Source organism: Vombatus ursinus, unplaced genomic scaffold, assembly GCF_900497805.2.
Source record: "Vombatus ursinus unplaced genomic scaffold, bare-nosed wombat genome assembly UNPS02014833.1, whole genome shotgun sequence".
NCBI lineage: Eukaryota > Metazoa > Chordata > Mammalia > Diprotodontia > Vombatidae > Vombatus > Vombatus ursinus.
In genome coordinates, this window is record NW_020954611.1 from 6375990 (window position 1) to 6392976 (window position 16987).

General features: G+C 39.3%; 1 protein-coding gene across 4 annotated transcripts in view; it reads left to right on the top strand.

Annotated features, from left to right (window-relative positions):
* Positions 1-6465: 6465 nt before the first annotated feature.
* Positions 6466-16987, top strand: part of KIF20B (kinesin family member 20B) — a 99175-nt gene continuing 88653 nt past the window's right edge. For 2 of the 4 annotated variants that reach the window (XM_027839875.1, XM_027839877.1), the window contains exon 1: positions 6467-6592. The gene's annotated coding sequence lies outside the window, so the exon portion shown is untranslated. Of the gene's footprint in view, positions 6597-16987 lie in introns of all 4 variants that reach the window. The other 2 variants (XM_027839876.1, XM_027839878.1) reach the window with 2 other exon arrangements.

Sequence of the window (16987 nt, forward strand, 5' to 3'; positions counted from 1 at the left end):
GACTCTAGCCCTTCCTTCCTTGTTTTGCTGACTCCTTGAATTCAACCAGTCACTTATTTGTTGTCTTCCTGATCTTTCCAACCCTGACTGACTCAATGGTTTCAATCTGCTGCCTGTTTGGTTGGTGATAATGATCAAATAGATCCTTCTTGCCTAGTCAGATGCTCATCTTGGTTCCTCTTAACCCATTTGTTCTATTGCTACACAGCTATATTCCTTGGTGTAGCACTATTATGGGGAACAGAAAGAGACTTGATACCCATAATTGTGTTATTCTAGAATGTTAGAACTGGAAAGAACTTTACAGGTCATCCTGTCCAGTGCTTTTCAACTTTTATGAGTATGACTTCCATATTTCATGGCTCACCTTATGATACTCATTGTTCTATTAGTAGCTATTGACTCAGAAAACATATGTGGTACCTGGGGACACCCCAACTTATACAATATGTCTTCTACACAAGGTTACCCCAGGTTTCAGGTATTATATGTATCTGTATCCACTAAAAAACCATAGCTCATCAGCCCCCATCAATGACTTTATCTTTACTAGTCAGTTGGACAACAAAATTATTTAAACTCAAAGGCATCTGTTGAAAAAGAAAAGAAGAAAAAAGTGGCAATGAAATATTTTTCTATAAACCTAAGGCACTCTGCCACAAATACAACACAACAATGGGAAAAGGAGACATACATAGAAACATGCATAGACAGGGGCATAAACAGGGAAGGCCTTACCTGGGGCACAAGCTAATGCCCTTGATTTGTGTCTTTATTATTCTCATAATTCCTTGATAATGAAAATAATGTTGTAAAAATCTTTGCAGATCTTTTCCATTTTTCTTGTGTGTGTGTGTGTGTGTGTGTGTTTTGCCCTCCTTCCATTCTCACCTTTAAATACCCTTAGTATTACTTTGTTTAGTTGGGTCTTTTATGAAACCTTCTTTAAGCTAGTCTTACCCTGTATTGTTTCTCTGTGTTTTTGAGGCAAGACTGCTCATAATCATTCATCATTATATTTTATAAGGTTTTACAAAATGAATTTATATTCTAAACCAGTATTGCCTTTGGCTACCATTGCTCTCTATTTGTCAAAGAAATAAAATATTTGTTGACTATAATGCTTTTAGGCTCTTTGATATTTTCATTATGACAGTTGATCTATACAAGTGAAATGTCTTCATGAAATTCTTGTAATTGGTGTCTACATCCTTTCTTTTTTCCATGTTATATTTCTTGTCATTAATCAATTATTTAAATCTGTTAGAATGGAGTTGTTTTAATTATACACCATGTATTTTTCTCTTTTCTCTCTTCTAGCTTTGTACTAAATTCATGTTTCTACACACCTAGCTAATTTAGAAATGACTCCTAAAAATTGTTTTATGACCATTAAAATATAATCAGTTTCCTTTGAGAAGGTGATATGAAAAACAAAAGCAAGAAATAACAGTGTTAAGCAAACTTTTAAAGAGAAAACAGATGTTTTAAAGGACAGACTTATAAAAGTTTACTTATAAGAATATGATTGTTGAGTGGACCATGACAATGTATACAGTTAGCACTACAAGAAAGGTAGCTCCGCTCCTTTCTCAGCTCTGCTGAGCTGTTAGGATGTAGGCAGTAGTTGTAGGCAATAGCCCTAAGGAGTGCACCAACCTCCCTCCCATATTGGAGGTATATGCTAGTAACAAATTACAGCAGAACTTTCCTGGCTGCTATTTGAGAACAGCCTTCTTAATGCTGTTTATAAAGTATATGCAGTGTTTGCCAAGGAAGAGATGATGAAAGGTAGGACTTTGTTGCATCAAAGCAATGTGGACAAAAGAACCAGCTTTTCCGGGCTGTCTTTCTCTGCGTGTCTCTACGTTCCATCAGTGCTTTATGTGTTCCCTAGAGAGCCTTGAATACTGGGCCAGGATGGTAAGCTACCCAAGGCCACACAAGAAAAACTCTTGAGGGCTTCTCCATTATGGTGGTAATGACTGAGCACAACACAGAGACAAAATTTTGCCTTAGAAGAGGGATTTGGTCAAAGGACAGTAGTATAGCCAAGAAAGAACAAAGTCTGGAGCCCTTGCTTCATCCATTCATTCAATAAGCATTTATTCAATGCAAGAGCCTTTACTAAGATCAAAATTGAACAATATCTGACATCAAGGAGCTTATATTCAGTTGGGTATGGGGGTAGGAAGCCAACATGTAAAAAGAAAATTACATGCACTATATAAACAAAGTAATTTCTGGAGGAGAACACTAGCAAATGGGGGAATCATTGTAGGCTTCCTGTAGGAGGTGGCATTTGAGCTAAACTGTGAAGGAAGCTAGGGGTTCTACCAAGCAGAAGTGATGAGGGAGTGCATGTCAAGCAAGAGGGACAAGCTGTACAGGACCACAGTGGTGAGAAAGACTGTTGTGCATGGTGAAACAGAGAGCAGACCAGTTTGACTGCATTGAAGAGCGAGTAAAATACAGTCGTGCAGTAAGCCTGGAAAGGTAGGCTGAAGCCGGCTTGTGGACTTTAAAAGGCAAACATAAGAGCTTATATTTTAACCTGGAGGCAAGAGGGGACCCTTGTAGTTTCTAAACAGGCCAGTGACCTGCCAGAAAAGGTCAGATCTATGCTTTATTAATGTAGTCCTTATACATTATGGTCCTCTTTATCCCAAGTCACACTTGTACTGGCAAGTCATGTTACCAGAGAGCAACTATCTACACGGAATTGAATGGAATAAGCATTTAGATAGTGCCTACTTTGTGCCAGGCATTGTGTTATATGCTTTACAACTAATATCTCATTTGATCCACACAACAAACCTGAGAAGTGGGTGTTATTATTATACTCATTTTACAGTTGAAGAAACTGAGGCAAACAGAGGATAGGTGACTTGCCTAAGGTCACACAGTATGTGAGGTCAGATGTGAATTCACATCTTTTTGACCCCACACTCTTTACTGTACCACCCAACTAGCCAGCATCTCCCCTTCATAGTTCTATAGGGTATCCCTGAGGCATTAAGTTAACTTTCTAATGCTATTGGCTTGAGCACCCATTTTCTACTATATCAATCACTAGTTACAATTTATAACTTCCCCATATCATAAAACCTGTGATAAGGACCCCCAATTTACATAAAATAGCTTTTATAAAGGGATATTTACTTTAAAAAAGATATAGGAAGAACCAATGTACAAAAGCATCCTCCCCCTCCCCCAGAATTGAATCTCCCCTCCGTTATCTTTGTTTCTGAAAAGAATGGCTCAGAGATAAAGTGGCTGCTACAAAATATCTCTCTCACAAAGTTTACTTCTGGACATGGCATAGTTTCTGTATTATTCACTCCCTTTGAGAAGGACCAGGAGTCTAGACCATTGGGTTGATCCCCTGTTGGGCTAAGTCAAGTAAGTCATTCCTCTGGGCTGCACTGGTATGCCGGGCTCAGCTGTGGGCAAGCTCTGGTATGGAATTCTGTCACTGAACTTTGGTTCCTTTGACCTTTGGAAGTTCACCAGGCTCTATGCTGAAGTAGAAAATATACAAACAAGACATGCTCAATCCTGGGTCCAGGCTTGTCTAGGAAGGCCATACTCTCACTAGCCCTTCCAAGTGGGAGAAAGGATATCTACTCATTGATCCTCCAATGTTCAGAAGGTTTTTATTTTTATTTTTTAATACCTTGTCTGCATGAAGGTAACAGTTTTTACAGTGGCATCTTTTGTGTGCACTCTCAGTTCCATTTCAGCAGCCCTCTTAAAGACCCCCTCTTCACCCTTCAGTAAGAGGACCAGAAATAGTCACGGAATCTTTGTACATGCTTTGAAGTGGACTCCTGGGTCCCTGCATTACACATAAGCAGAAACAACCTCCATGTGGGTCCCTTGCACGTGTTTTCAGGACTGGCTTCATTGGCCACTCCCACTTACACTAATATCATTTTGATAGCTGTGAGAAAGATGGATTAGGGAGGGCAGATACTGCAGGTTGCCCAGATAAGAGGTGATGAGCTAAGGTGGTAGATGTATGAGTGGAGAGAAAGGACAGTCATAATACATTTTGGAAATAAAATCAATATTTAGCAAATGATTGGATATGGGAGAGATCAAATAAGTGCTATTTGCGAAGTGTTTGATATATAAGTATCAATAGTATTTTTTATTTTTCTTCATGAAGACAATGAATCCTTCCTTAAATGACCCATCAGAAATAAAAACCTATTCACTAAAATTTAATTTTCATGCACAAATATTTTCAGGAAGTCTAGAAACAGCACCACCTTGTGTCAAAACAACATACTACTCTAGGACTCAAAAAACACAAGTTATGTAACTTTGGAGATACTTCAGTTTGGGGGATTGATTGCTTTTATTTTAATTCTGTGTGTTTGTGTATGTGTGTGTCTTCCACTGTGATTAGTACAACGCTAGGCAAATGGTTTGTGCTTAAGAAATATTCGATGAATTGAAACGTTCTTACCATATTATCCTTCACTCTGTCCCTCATCATGAGTGGGAAGCAGTGATCAATTAGATCTGTACAATCCTTTAGAACAATAAAGATTGGTAATATACTAATCACCCAAGTTGAAGCATGCTATCCTGATACTCTGATGAGAGAGAGGTAATGGACTCAATATGCAGAATCAAGACACATTTTTGGGGCATGGCTAATGCAAGAATTTATTTTACTGTATATTCGATGTGAGGGATTTCTTTTTCTTTTTGTTGTTCAGTTAGGGGAGAGGGAGGTCGAGGGATAGAAAATAAATTCTTGCTAATTGAAAATAAATTTAAAAAAAGATAATTTGTCTGTCCTTTCTTTTTATCTTCATACCAAAACTTCAGGAGAGACAAATTAGGAAGCTGCTGCAACAGTTCAAATTGGGAGGTAATGATAGCCTGCTATGGGCAAGGTTGAAAAGTGGAGAAAAGGGTGTGGGGGGCTTGGTATACAGTGTATCCCTCCAGGAGGCTGAATCAACACCGGAAATTAATTACATCAGTTATGACAATGGACAAGCAATTTTTACCCTATGGTGTCTCAGTTCCCTTATAGAAATGGGGCTACAATACCTGTACTGGTTTGAGGCATTTTGTGAACTTTTAAGCTCTCTGTGCAGGGTATTACAAAAAGCTTGGTTTTGAACATGTTGAAATTGATCTGGTAGTACATCTAGTGAAGTGTGGGTCTGGTGACGGTTCAGGAATAAAATGGCTTTAGTACTACTGTGAAACCACCCATAATGGCCATAACTTAAATTTATACAGCACAGCATCTATTGCTGCTGTTCAGTCACGTCTGACTCTTTGTGACCCCACATGGGTTTTCTTGGCAGAAATACTGGAGCAGTTTGCCATTTCCTTTTCCAGCTCATTTTACAGATGAGAAAATTGGGGCAGACAGGGTTAAATGACTTGCCCAGGGTCATACAGCTAATAAGTGTCTGAGGCCATTTTTGAACTCAAGAGGAGTCTTCTTGAATCCAGGGCTGGCACTCTATGAGCTGGGCCACCTGGCTGCCCTGCCTGGCACATAGTAGGTATTTAATAAATGTTTATGGTATTGTACTGTGTATCATTGATATAATATAAATGGTAACACAGAAACACACACTGAATGACAGACACTGGGACACAGCTGCACTGTCACAGAGAAAAGGAAATTAGATCAAAGATTTAGGGCCTAATGGACTACGTCTTGTCCCATTAGAATGTAAGACTCTTGAGGGCAGGGGCTAGTATTTATATCCCCCCAGCACATCGTAAGCGCTTAATAAATGCTCCACCGGAATATCTAACTCAACTCCATCCATTTTACAGATGAAGTAATTGAAGGGAAGCGACTCGTCCAAGGTCATGCAAGTCAGAAATGCCTCGAACTTGGCCCCCCGACTGCTACATTCAGGGCTCCGGACCACAGCGGGCCAAGGCCGAGGTCAGGGCCACGGCCAGAGTCACGGATGCTCGCAGACACCGACACAAGCCCGGGCACACGCGCCCACGGCCACGGAGCTGTCCTGCCAGGCATTTCGGAGAAGCCGCAGCCCCAGGGGAACTCGGCCTGACAGACCAGGAAGCGCCGTGTTCCGGAGTGCCGGCTTCCTACTCTCTCCGCAGCCGAGAATAAACAAGGGGAGCCGGCCCTAGGGCCTGAGGAGGATCCGCCGCACTAACGGAAACGCCTCGCCCGCCGGCGGCCTGGAGACAGACCTCCGTGGGCGGGGCATCGCGGCCGCTCGCACGAGGAGACCCGGGTCCCGCCCCCTCCCCGCCTCCTCTTCCCTGCCTCCTCTCATTGGTCTCCCACATTGACAAGGTTTCTCCGCTACACCAGGGGCAAGTGTCCGCTTCTTGACGTCACACCTCCTCTCATTGGTCTCCCACACTGACAAGGTTTCTCAGCTTCGCCAGGGGGCGGGGTCCGCTCCGTTACGTCACGTCCGGGTTGCCTCTTCGCATCCCTTGATTCCCCGCGGCTCACCAGCCGCCATCATTTGAATTTGAAAACACGGAGCGCCCATCTGGCAGGACCTTGCTGATCCCGGGGAGCGTAGCAGGAGCGAGGCCTCGGCTTCCGCGGCGAAGGAAGGCCGAGGTAGGTGGGTGACTCCGCGGGGAGCCGCTGGGGACGGCGAGGAAGGTGTTGGGTTGGATGGTTGCATGAATGAGTGAATGAAGCATTTATTAAGCGCTATGTGCCAAGCACTGTGCTCGGCGGCCGGAGGGCGGTGAGTAAGGTTGGATAAAGGAACGGAGCATTTATTAAGATCTTATTGTGTGCCCAGGACTGTGTGATAAGCGGCCTGAGGGCGGCGTTGCTTTGCTTCCGGAGGATGGGGCCGGTCGGAGAGCTTGGGGTGGGGAGGACGCCGCGGGAGGCGGGGCGGGGCTGGCGGGGGATCGGAGGGAGGGTCTGTTTACCTTTGGCTGCTGGGGAAGGGACTCCTGCTTCCTGAGCGGACCTTGGGCAACCCCTTTCACCTGCGAGACCTCAGTTTCCCCTTTCCTTCCTTCCTTCCTTCTTTTCTCTCTCCCTCCCTCCTTCCTTCCCCCTTCCTTCCTTAGCTCCAACCCCTACATCTGACAGATGAGTTCAAAAGCAGCCTCAGATGCTTATTAGATGCATGTGTGACCCCGGGCAAGTCACTTAACATCCTTCTTCTCAGTTTCCTCATCTGTAAAATGAGGATAATAATTGCATTTACCTCCCAGGGTTGCTGTCAGGGTAAAATGAGATATTATTTGTTAAGCATTTTGCAAACTGTCAAGTGCTATGTAAATGCTACTTCCTTCCTTTTCCGCCTCCTCCCTTCCTCCCTCCTCCTCTCTCTTTCCTTGGTTCAGTGAACAGGAACTGTTGGCGGTATATAATTCTTCTATGAATTTTATTTTTCTTCCAGGTTTAGATATAATCATAGTTGGCTCAAATTAATGCTTTAGTGGCTTCTGTACTTCAAGGATCTATGATTTTCATTTTGTGAGCAATACTTCCACTGAGCAAACCCTCTGTGTCTTGATAGAGGGTCTTCAAAAGCTGTTAACACAAGGAGGATAGGGTTGGTGCTACCATGTTAAATTTAACATGTACCTAAAAAGAAAAAAAATATATATTATAAATTCACAGTTTCATATATAATCCTCTTTTTCTATTCTTTGTGTATGGCAGGAATTCTTACTTAACCTTTTTTTGTGTGATGGACACCTGGCAGTTTGGTGAAAATTTATAGATTCCTCAGAATAATGTTTTAAAATGCAAAAAATATAATACATAGGATTATAAAGGAAACCAACTATGTTGAAACACACTTGTAAAGATTTTTTTAAAAAACCAAATTCATAGCTCCAAAGTTAAGAATTGCAGGTACAGAGAAATATAGTCATGTTTGTTGATGTTTATCTAGTTAAATCTTTTTTTTTAAGAGTTGCTATGGTAGCATTATCCTTGCAGACCAACCTAGTAATAATAAAACTCTCCAAACTTAGCTAAGTTGCTTCTTGGAAAACAGCCTGAATAGTCTTAATGTTATTCTTGAAGCCTTTCCAGCTTCCTGATACCAGCTAGAGCTTGCCTTTACGCCACCACACCTTGAGGAAGCATGAGAGTTGATCAAACACAGCTAGACTTACTATGAAACATCACATTTTGGAAGATCTTTAAGTTGTAAATTTGCAAGAAAAATTCTAAGTTATAAGAAACCCCTGAGAGGTTAAGAAGCATTTGTGAAAGTTATATTCATAATATATATGAATATACAGAATATATATGCATAATATATGTGAAATGCAGAAACCACTTATTCTTTGGAAATATAGGAACAGGAAAATAGAGTTTTTCCCTAAAATGAGAACTATTTCCAAGGAGAAAAATAGTAGTTTCAGCCCTCAACTGGCAGAACATGAGTAGTTTGCCCTTTGGGTAGCAGAGATGTATTTAATTTAAGTGACAAGTTAAGTCATTAGCTAGAAAGACAGTGCTGATCATTGGTCACTATTTAGGACTCAGATCTGGATTCCTTCCATCCTCAATCATCCCTTTGAGAAAAGAATCTGCCAGGACATCTGTACACAGTGCAGGTTCCTGTTCAAGTTGTTGTAGGGGATACACAGAAGTAAAAAGACATTGTTCCTGCCCTCTGGGAGTTTACATTTGGGAAAGAAAAAAAAAGAACAATGTAAAGATATAAGAGAATAAGTTCCAGTAATACCTTGTAATGCTTCTGTTCTTCTGATAAATTGCCAAGTGAAAGACACAGAGAAGTGCATTCATGGTAAGCCCTGATGCATCATCTATGTAACCAAGATGTATAATATGTTTCATTTTCTGGAGGCACAAACACAGCTTTTTAAAAGCAGTGATTCATTTTTCTAACTACATGAGGACATGTAATTCTTTGGTTATTTTACTTAACAAGCCTATGGGTTTTTCTGCCTATTAACTTGGTAAGATATGTTAAATTGTTAACCAAAGCACCAAGATAAATTGGGTTTTCTGTAAACTTCCTCATGTCTTCCCTTCTCATAATTTATTAAAGTGTCAAATCTTCACTTGCTTGTCATGGTATCACTTCCCTGATGTCGTGGTCCTCTTTGAGAAAGAAGGACAAACAGCATCCCCTGTGAGTAGAGAAGAAGCTGCCCACTAGGGACCAAACTTCCAGGTGGGCAACATGGCTTTCTTTCTTTTCCCTTCCTCCCTCCCTCCCTCCCTTCCTCCCTTCCTTCCTTCCTTCCTTTTTATCTCTCTCTTTTCTTTCTTCTCTCTCCACATAGGGTATCACTCTATTACTTGCCAGTGCTCTCCCCAAAGGGAATATAAATTTTAATCTCTAAAACTTTTTTTTTTTCTCTTAAAGACCAGCCTTAACCCCAAATCACTGTGGTCCCAGACCAAGCACTACTTGGTCATTGGACCCTGATTGGCTCAGGATGAATGTAAATAATGATTGTTTCTGTTTTGTCCAGAAACCCAGAGGGTCTTCCCCTCCCAGATCTTTTTTTTTTAAGAGGCCATTCTTTGCCTCATTTTAAAAATTAAGCCTTAATTACCAAATGGGCACTGCTTCAGTCAAACTGAGACTTGTTAAAGACCTTAGCTTGAAAAGGCCAAGGTCCTCCACTGCTTCCTGGGCCATCTTCAGTTGTCCTGATCCATAACTGGCCACTGGACCCAGATGGCTCCGAAGGAGAAAGTGAGGCTGGTGACTTTGCACAGCCCTCCTTCACTTAAATCCAATTCATTTGCTTGTTGTGGTATCACCTCCCTGATGTCATGGCCCTCTTTGATAATGAAGCACAAACAGCAAGTGTTAAATCAAACCAGTTCCAAGCAAGTCTCCTAAAATGAACTTATTATGCGTCAAGCTCTTTGTATGCAAAAGCAGAAAATAGTGTGTATATTCAAGGTGCTTATGTTTTAATTGGACAAGAATACATATATAGGGGAGTCATGGCCAGGGAGGGCTATTTGGATTTGGAAAGTTATAGGATGATGATCCAAGTGCTAGGGAAGGAGGTTGACACACTTTTTTTTTTTTTTTTTGTTAGGCAATGGGATTAAGTGACTTGCCCAGGGTCACACAGCTAGTAAATATTATGTGTCTGAGGCTGGATTTGAACTCAGGTGTTCCAGACTCCAGGTCGGGTGCTTTATCCACTGCGCTACCTAGATACCCCAATACCTCTTTTCTAATAGGCCCTGGCTATTGAATTGCTGGAGGGGAGCTGGTCTTAGAGCAGGCCTGCACAACCTGCAGCCCACAGGCCGCTTACGGCCCCCACCACTTGTGGCACACCAAAGGATTTCCTTCAGCCCATGAAAAATGTAGAGAGGGCTGCCTGAAATCCTTTGGCATGGCAACATGAGGGCCACAGGTTGTGCAGGCCTGTCTTAGGGTAAAGTAAAGCAGCTTGGCTGGTTCCAGGCCTCGGGGACAGAGGTATCTCATTTCATAGTTTAAATTGTGGAATGCACTGGCCAACATAAATTTTTCAGGTAAGTGAAGCTTGTTAACCTTAAGTATTTATTTGTACTATTTTTGATGGGAAATAGGTTAATGTTCTATGTGAAATGTACAATGGATGGTGGATAAGGTTGAATGTGTAATTGACGCCAGGAGTTGCCCTGAACCTTTTTCTTGAAAAAGAATACTTGTATTAGTTTGCTCTTTGAATTCTTATTGCCCTCTTATGAAGGTGGGGTGCAATCACTTTGTGCCAAGCACTGTGTAAGCCAGGGGATACAAAGACAGAGACAAAAAGGATCTCTTCCCATTCAGAGCTTATGTTCCATTGGAGGAGACAGCATGGAGTAGTGGGTGAAGGACTGACTTTGGAAGAAAGACTCAGAGGTCTAGAACTGGTTTCTAGACCTTCACATCACAAATGAGGAAATTGAGGCTCTGAGAGCTGAAATGACTTGCAGAGGCCACCTAGGGGCTAAGCACCAGAGGCAGGATTTTTGACACTAGAGGCCCTTTCCATTGCACTGTGTTGCCTCCAGATCACAGGATCCCATCTCTTCTACTGTGTTCCTATGAGTTGAGTAACGTGTTTTTCTTCTTGCTTTCTTTTTCTACATTGGTAATTAAGAGCTGAGGCAATCTAAAATTTTTTTAACTCTCTGGAAAATTACTTTCTTTACCACCCCTTTTCAGTATTCTTTGAATGTCAGTATTTAAAACATTGTTATAGATCACAGTCAATTTGTCATAGGTGCATCATTGTTATATTCAGTCCACTCATATCTCACTTGCACTACGATTATTAGTTGAATGAGAAGCAGTATGTCATCATTTTCAAGAATTTGTGATGGTATATTTTTTGGGAAGAGCTTTATAAGTTATATTGGCAAGCAGGAAGATGTTAAAAGTGTGGCCCAATTTTGACCTTGCTTCCCATCCCCAAAGATTACTGCAGTTTTCTCGCAGTGCTATAAATTTGCTATATGAGGATGAGCCTCTGGTTTTGAAGTATTTCTTTTTTTTTAAATTAATTTATTTTGAATTATCAACAATCACTTTCATAAGCTTTTGAGTTTAACATTTTTCTCCCCCTCTCTTCCCACTTCTCTCCCCAAGACGGCATGAAATCTGATATAGGCTATACATATATATTCCTATTAAACATATTTTCACATTAGTGATGTTGTAAGTAAGAATTAGAACTAATAGGAGGAACCACCAGAAAGAGGAAACAAAACACAACAGAAGAAAAAAAAGATAGCAAATAGTGTTCTTCAATCTGCATTCAAACTCCATAGTTCTTTCTTTGGACGTGGATAGCATTTTCCATCATGAGGCCTTTGGAGATGTCTTAGATCCTTGTATTGCTGAGAAGGGTTAGTCTATCAGTATTAGTCATTGCACAACATGGCTGTTACTGTGTACAACATTCTCTTGGTTCTGCTCACTTCACTCAGCATCAGACCACACAAGCCTTTCCAGGTTTTTCTGAAGTCTGCCTGCTCATCATTTCTTATAGCACAATAGTATTCCATTACATTCATGTACCACAACTTGTTCAGCCATTCCCCAATTGAAGGGCATCCTCTCAATTTCCATTTCTTTGCCACCACAAAAAGAGCTGCTATAAATATTTTTGTACATGTGGGTCCATTTCCCATTTGTATGATCTCTTTGGGATATAGCCCTAGAAGTGCTATTGCTGGGTCAAAGGGTGGCTTTGAAGTATTTCACTGCATTGAAACAGAAACTAATTGGAATTTTTTTATGTGATATCTTTGAAAGTTTTAGGATAATTACATTTCCTTATCAGGAAGGGGGGTTAAATTTCTTTTTAAGGGGATCCTGCAGTATAAGTGTACCCTCTGTTTTATTTGTCGTATGAGTTGCCCTGTCCAAGAAGTTTTTTTGGGAGGGGTACTCTTAATTGCATTTTATTTAAATTTTATTTTAAAAATAAATTTTATTTTATTTTCAGCTTTGAATTCTCTGCCTCCTACCTCTCCCCCCTCTTTGAGAAAGCAAGAAAAAAAATTGTTACAAACGCGTGCCTAGGCAAAACAAATTCAAAGCATTACATAATTACCTAGACAAGAAATTAATTACTTAATGACCAACCTTCTGATGTATGTACTCATCTTTTGAATATGCTGGCTTGTCAGTGAAACAGTCTGTTGGTAGGCCTGTACTGAAGGCCTCCCGAGATTGACTTACCAAAACTTGTAATAATTGACCTATAACCTTAGAGAATCCAGGGTTATTTTCAAGCCATGATGAGAAGTCAGAGCAAACAGGGTGAGGTGATGGGGGTGGGGATTAGTTTTAAATCAAACTCCAGTTTTGGAGGGTGAATCATCAATGGAGAATTAAAGGGAAAGAGATAAAGAATAAAAATCTGTGCTTAGGGGTCCAGGCAACATAGAGAGGACAGGGGCAGTAGAGCAGAAGCAGATGTCTTCTTAGTGTTGAGCACCCTTTCTCACTACTACCTTCTTTGTAAAGAGGGAAGTAGGGGATAAGGAGGAAAAAGTAAAGTATAAGAAAATGGAGGGAAATACACTGTTAATCATAACTGAATATGAATGGGATGAACTCATGTATGAAATAGAAAAGAATAGCAGAATGTCTTAGAAAGCAGGATCCAACAATAAATTATAAGGGGCAGAAATAATTTCTATTATTCTTTTAGTGAACTCAAAAAAGTAGGGTAGCAGTTATGGTCTCAGACAAAGCAACAACCAGACATGATTAAAATAATAATATTTATCATTTATATATGATAATAGCTAATATTTACATAGTACTTACTATGTGCCAGTCACTCTGTTAAAGTGCTTTACAATTTTTATGTCATTTGATCCTCACAACCAAAGTGCTTTACATGTTGCTCATTTTTTTTTTTTTGGCTGAGGCAGTCAGAGTTAAGTGACTTGCCCAGGGTCAAACAGCTAGCAAGTGTCAAGTGTTTTGAGGATGGATTTGAACTGGGGTCCTCCTGACTTCAGGGCTGGTGCTCTATCCACTGTGTTACCTAGCAGCCCCAACTTACTTGATCTTTACAACAACTTTGTGAAGTAAGTGGAGTTATTATCCCCATTTTACAGATTAGGAAAATGAAGCTGAGAGTGGTTAAGTGACTCGGCCATTGTCACACAGCAGTTCTCAAGTGACTAAGGCAGTATTGGAACTGAGATTTTCCTGATTCCAAGTTCAATGTACTACCTAGGTCTCTAAGTGAGATAAACAAGAAAATTATCTTAAACTTAAATGCATTATGGACAAAGGATTAATAATATCAATACAAGGATAAATACTATGAATTAGTATAAACACTGAATGGCATAACATCCAAATACTTAAAGAAAAAGTTAATTTATGCATGGGGAGAAGTCGACAGTAAAATTGTAATATATAATGATATAATAATAACATCTTTCAGATTTAGACAAATCTAACAAAAAGGTAAACAAGAAGAAAGTTAAAGAATATAATAAAATTTTCAAAAAGTTAAATATAATAGATCTATGGTTACTGCTGACTAGGAATAGAAAGGAGTATACATATTTCTCAGTTGTGCATGATATCTTTACAAAAATTGATTATATATTTGAATATAAAAAACCTCAGAAGCATAAAGGCAGAACTATTAAATAACATCCTTTACTAACAAGAATGCACTAAATATCATGTTCAATAAAAGGCCTTTGAAGAAAGGATTAAAGCTTAATTGGAAATTTAATTATTTAATCCCAAAGAATTGACGCAGCTCAAGAACAGGGTATCTAGATGGTGCAGTGAATAAGAACACTGGGCCTGGACTCAGACCAGAAAAATAGTTCAAATCTGATCTCACACGCTTATTATTAGCTATGTGACCTTGGATAAGCTACTTAACCCCTTCCTGCATAAAACTGGAGCAAGAAATGGCAAACTGTTCCAGTATCCTTCCCAAGAAAATCTCATGCACAGAGGGTCCATGGTGTCATGAAAAGTCAGACATGACTTAACAAACAACAAAGAACGGAGTCAAGGACAAATCATAGAAACAGCTGATTTCATCAAAAAAAATGACAATGATGTGATGACATACCAAAACTCTTGGGATGGAGCCATAGCAATCCCTAATGTTAAAATATGTATTGCCCAACACCTTCATCAACAAAAGAGAGTGAACAGGTTGTTGAATTGGGTTCGTAGCTAAAAAAAACCACAAAACTAGAAAAGCAACACATCAAAAAACCCCAAATAAACACAAAGATATTATAAAATTTAGAGAAAGGTTGAACACATACACACCAACACAACAACTGATAAAGTTAGCTAGTCTGATTATCAGAAATTATTTTGCCCAATTATTGCCATAAATAATTAGATGAAATTTATGAATACTTAAAAATATAAAATACCTAGAGTAACAGAATGAGAAATAGTTTCACAAAAATAAATTGAATAAGCCATAGGTGAACTAATAAAAAAAAGTCATAGGACCTTTAGATGGTTTTATAAATGAATTCTATTAAACTTTGCAAAAATAGTTAATTCCAGTATTATATAAGCTGTTTATAAATTTAGCAAAAGAAGGGATCTTATCAAATATCTGTGATTCACATATGGTTTTGGTACCTCGACTAGAGAGAAACAAAGCTGAGAAATAAAACTAAGATAAATATCCCTAATGAATATTTATGCAAAAAATTTGAATATTAGCACAAAGATATATATAAAATTAAAAAGTTATACATATGTCCTGGTAGATAGATACGAAGAATACATTGTTGATCCACTATAAGGAAAACTAACATAATGAAACATATTAATAGATAACAAACATCACATAATTATATCCATACATACTGAAAGAGCTTGACAAAATACAACACTCTTTTCTATAAAAAAACCAAAACAAAAAAGCATAAGAATAAGTGAACCTTTCCTTAATGTAAACAGCATATTAAGGGACACCAACATATATGACAAAATGCTAGAGGCCTTCCCTATAAGAATATAGGATACAGCAAAGATGTCTTTTACCACCACTCTGATTTCTTGCAGTGCTAATAATGCTAAAGGAAGAAGTCAGGAAAAAGAAATGGAAGGAATATGCACAGGCAAAGAGGAACAAAACTATTGCTCTTTGTAAATGATTTGATGGTTTATTTTGAGAACCTCAGTCTTCTAAAATACTAATTGCAACAATTTTAGTAACTTCAATAAAATAAACCCACATAAATCATCAGCTTTTTGGTATACTGTAAAAAAAAAAAAAACAAACCAGCAGGAAGAGATAGAAACAGAAGTTCCATTCAAAATAATTATAGAACATAGTCAAATATCTGGGAGTCTGCCTGCTAAGTCACACACACAAGAGCTGCATGAATACAACCACTAAAGAAATTTACAGAAATGCAGACCTAAATAACTGGAGAAATAGTAATTGCTTATGATTAGGCCTGTACCAATATAATAAAAATTACTGTACTCCCTAAATTAATTTACATCTTCCAGTGCCATGCCATTCAAACTACCAAAAGATTATAGAGCTAGAAAAAATTACAGAATTCATCTGGGGGAACAAAACGTCAAGAATCTCAAGGGAAATAATGAAAAAGTTGGGGGGGAAAGGCAGTACCTGGTCTCAAATTATACTGTGGAGCAATAGTTATTAAACTTTTTGTTACTGGGTAAAAACTAGAAAACAAGTTGAATAGAATAGGTATACAGCATTGAGAAGCAAACAAACATTAGCATTGTATTCAGTAGATTTAGAGATCCCAAATCCCAGAAGTAAATGCTCACTATTGAGCAGAATTTGCTGTGAAAACTGGAAAGCAGCCTGGCAGAAATTAGGTCTTGACAGGTATCTCATTATGTACCTCAGCTCTGGTGCTAGCTCCTGGGCCAGTCTTTTTTCTGATATTTTACTCCTTCACCCGACTCCCACCCTCAGTTGTTATTTCTTTCTCCCTCATGAAATTATTTGGTATTTGTCTTATATGCATACCTAGTTGATGTAAGCTCCTTGAGGGCAGGAGCTGTTTAATTTTTCTTTGTCTCTCTTGTATTCAGCATCATATTTTGCACATAGCAGTGATTAATAAATGCTTATTTGAATTTGATTGGTACCATCTGGTCATCCTGGTTTGAATTCTTGGAACTGTCATTGACTTCTTTTCCCTCATCTTTCACATCCTATCACTTGCTAAATCCTGCTAACATATACACTGCTCCTATACTAGTTTTGACCCTTATCTCCTCACACTTGGGCTGCTGTAATACAACTCGTGATCTGTCTGCCTTCACTTCCTTCCTTTTTCAGTCCGTCTTCACATAGATGGCAAAATCATTTTCTTCAATCACAGGTCTGGTCATGTCATTCACATGCTCAAAAACCCTTAGCCCTATTGTTCACCTGATAAAAATGCAAACCCAGCCTGGCATTAAAGACCTTTTATTACCTGGTTTTGCGTTATTCCTCTTCATCAAGGCTCCATTCCAACCAGATTGAAGTAATACTAAATGTTTTGTGAACT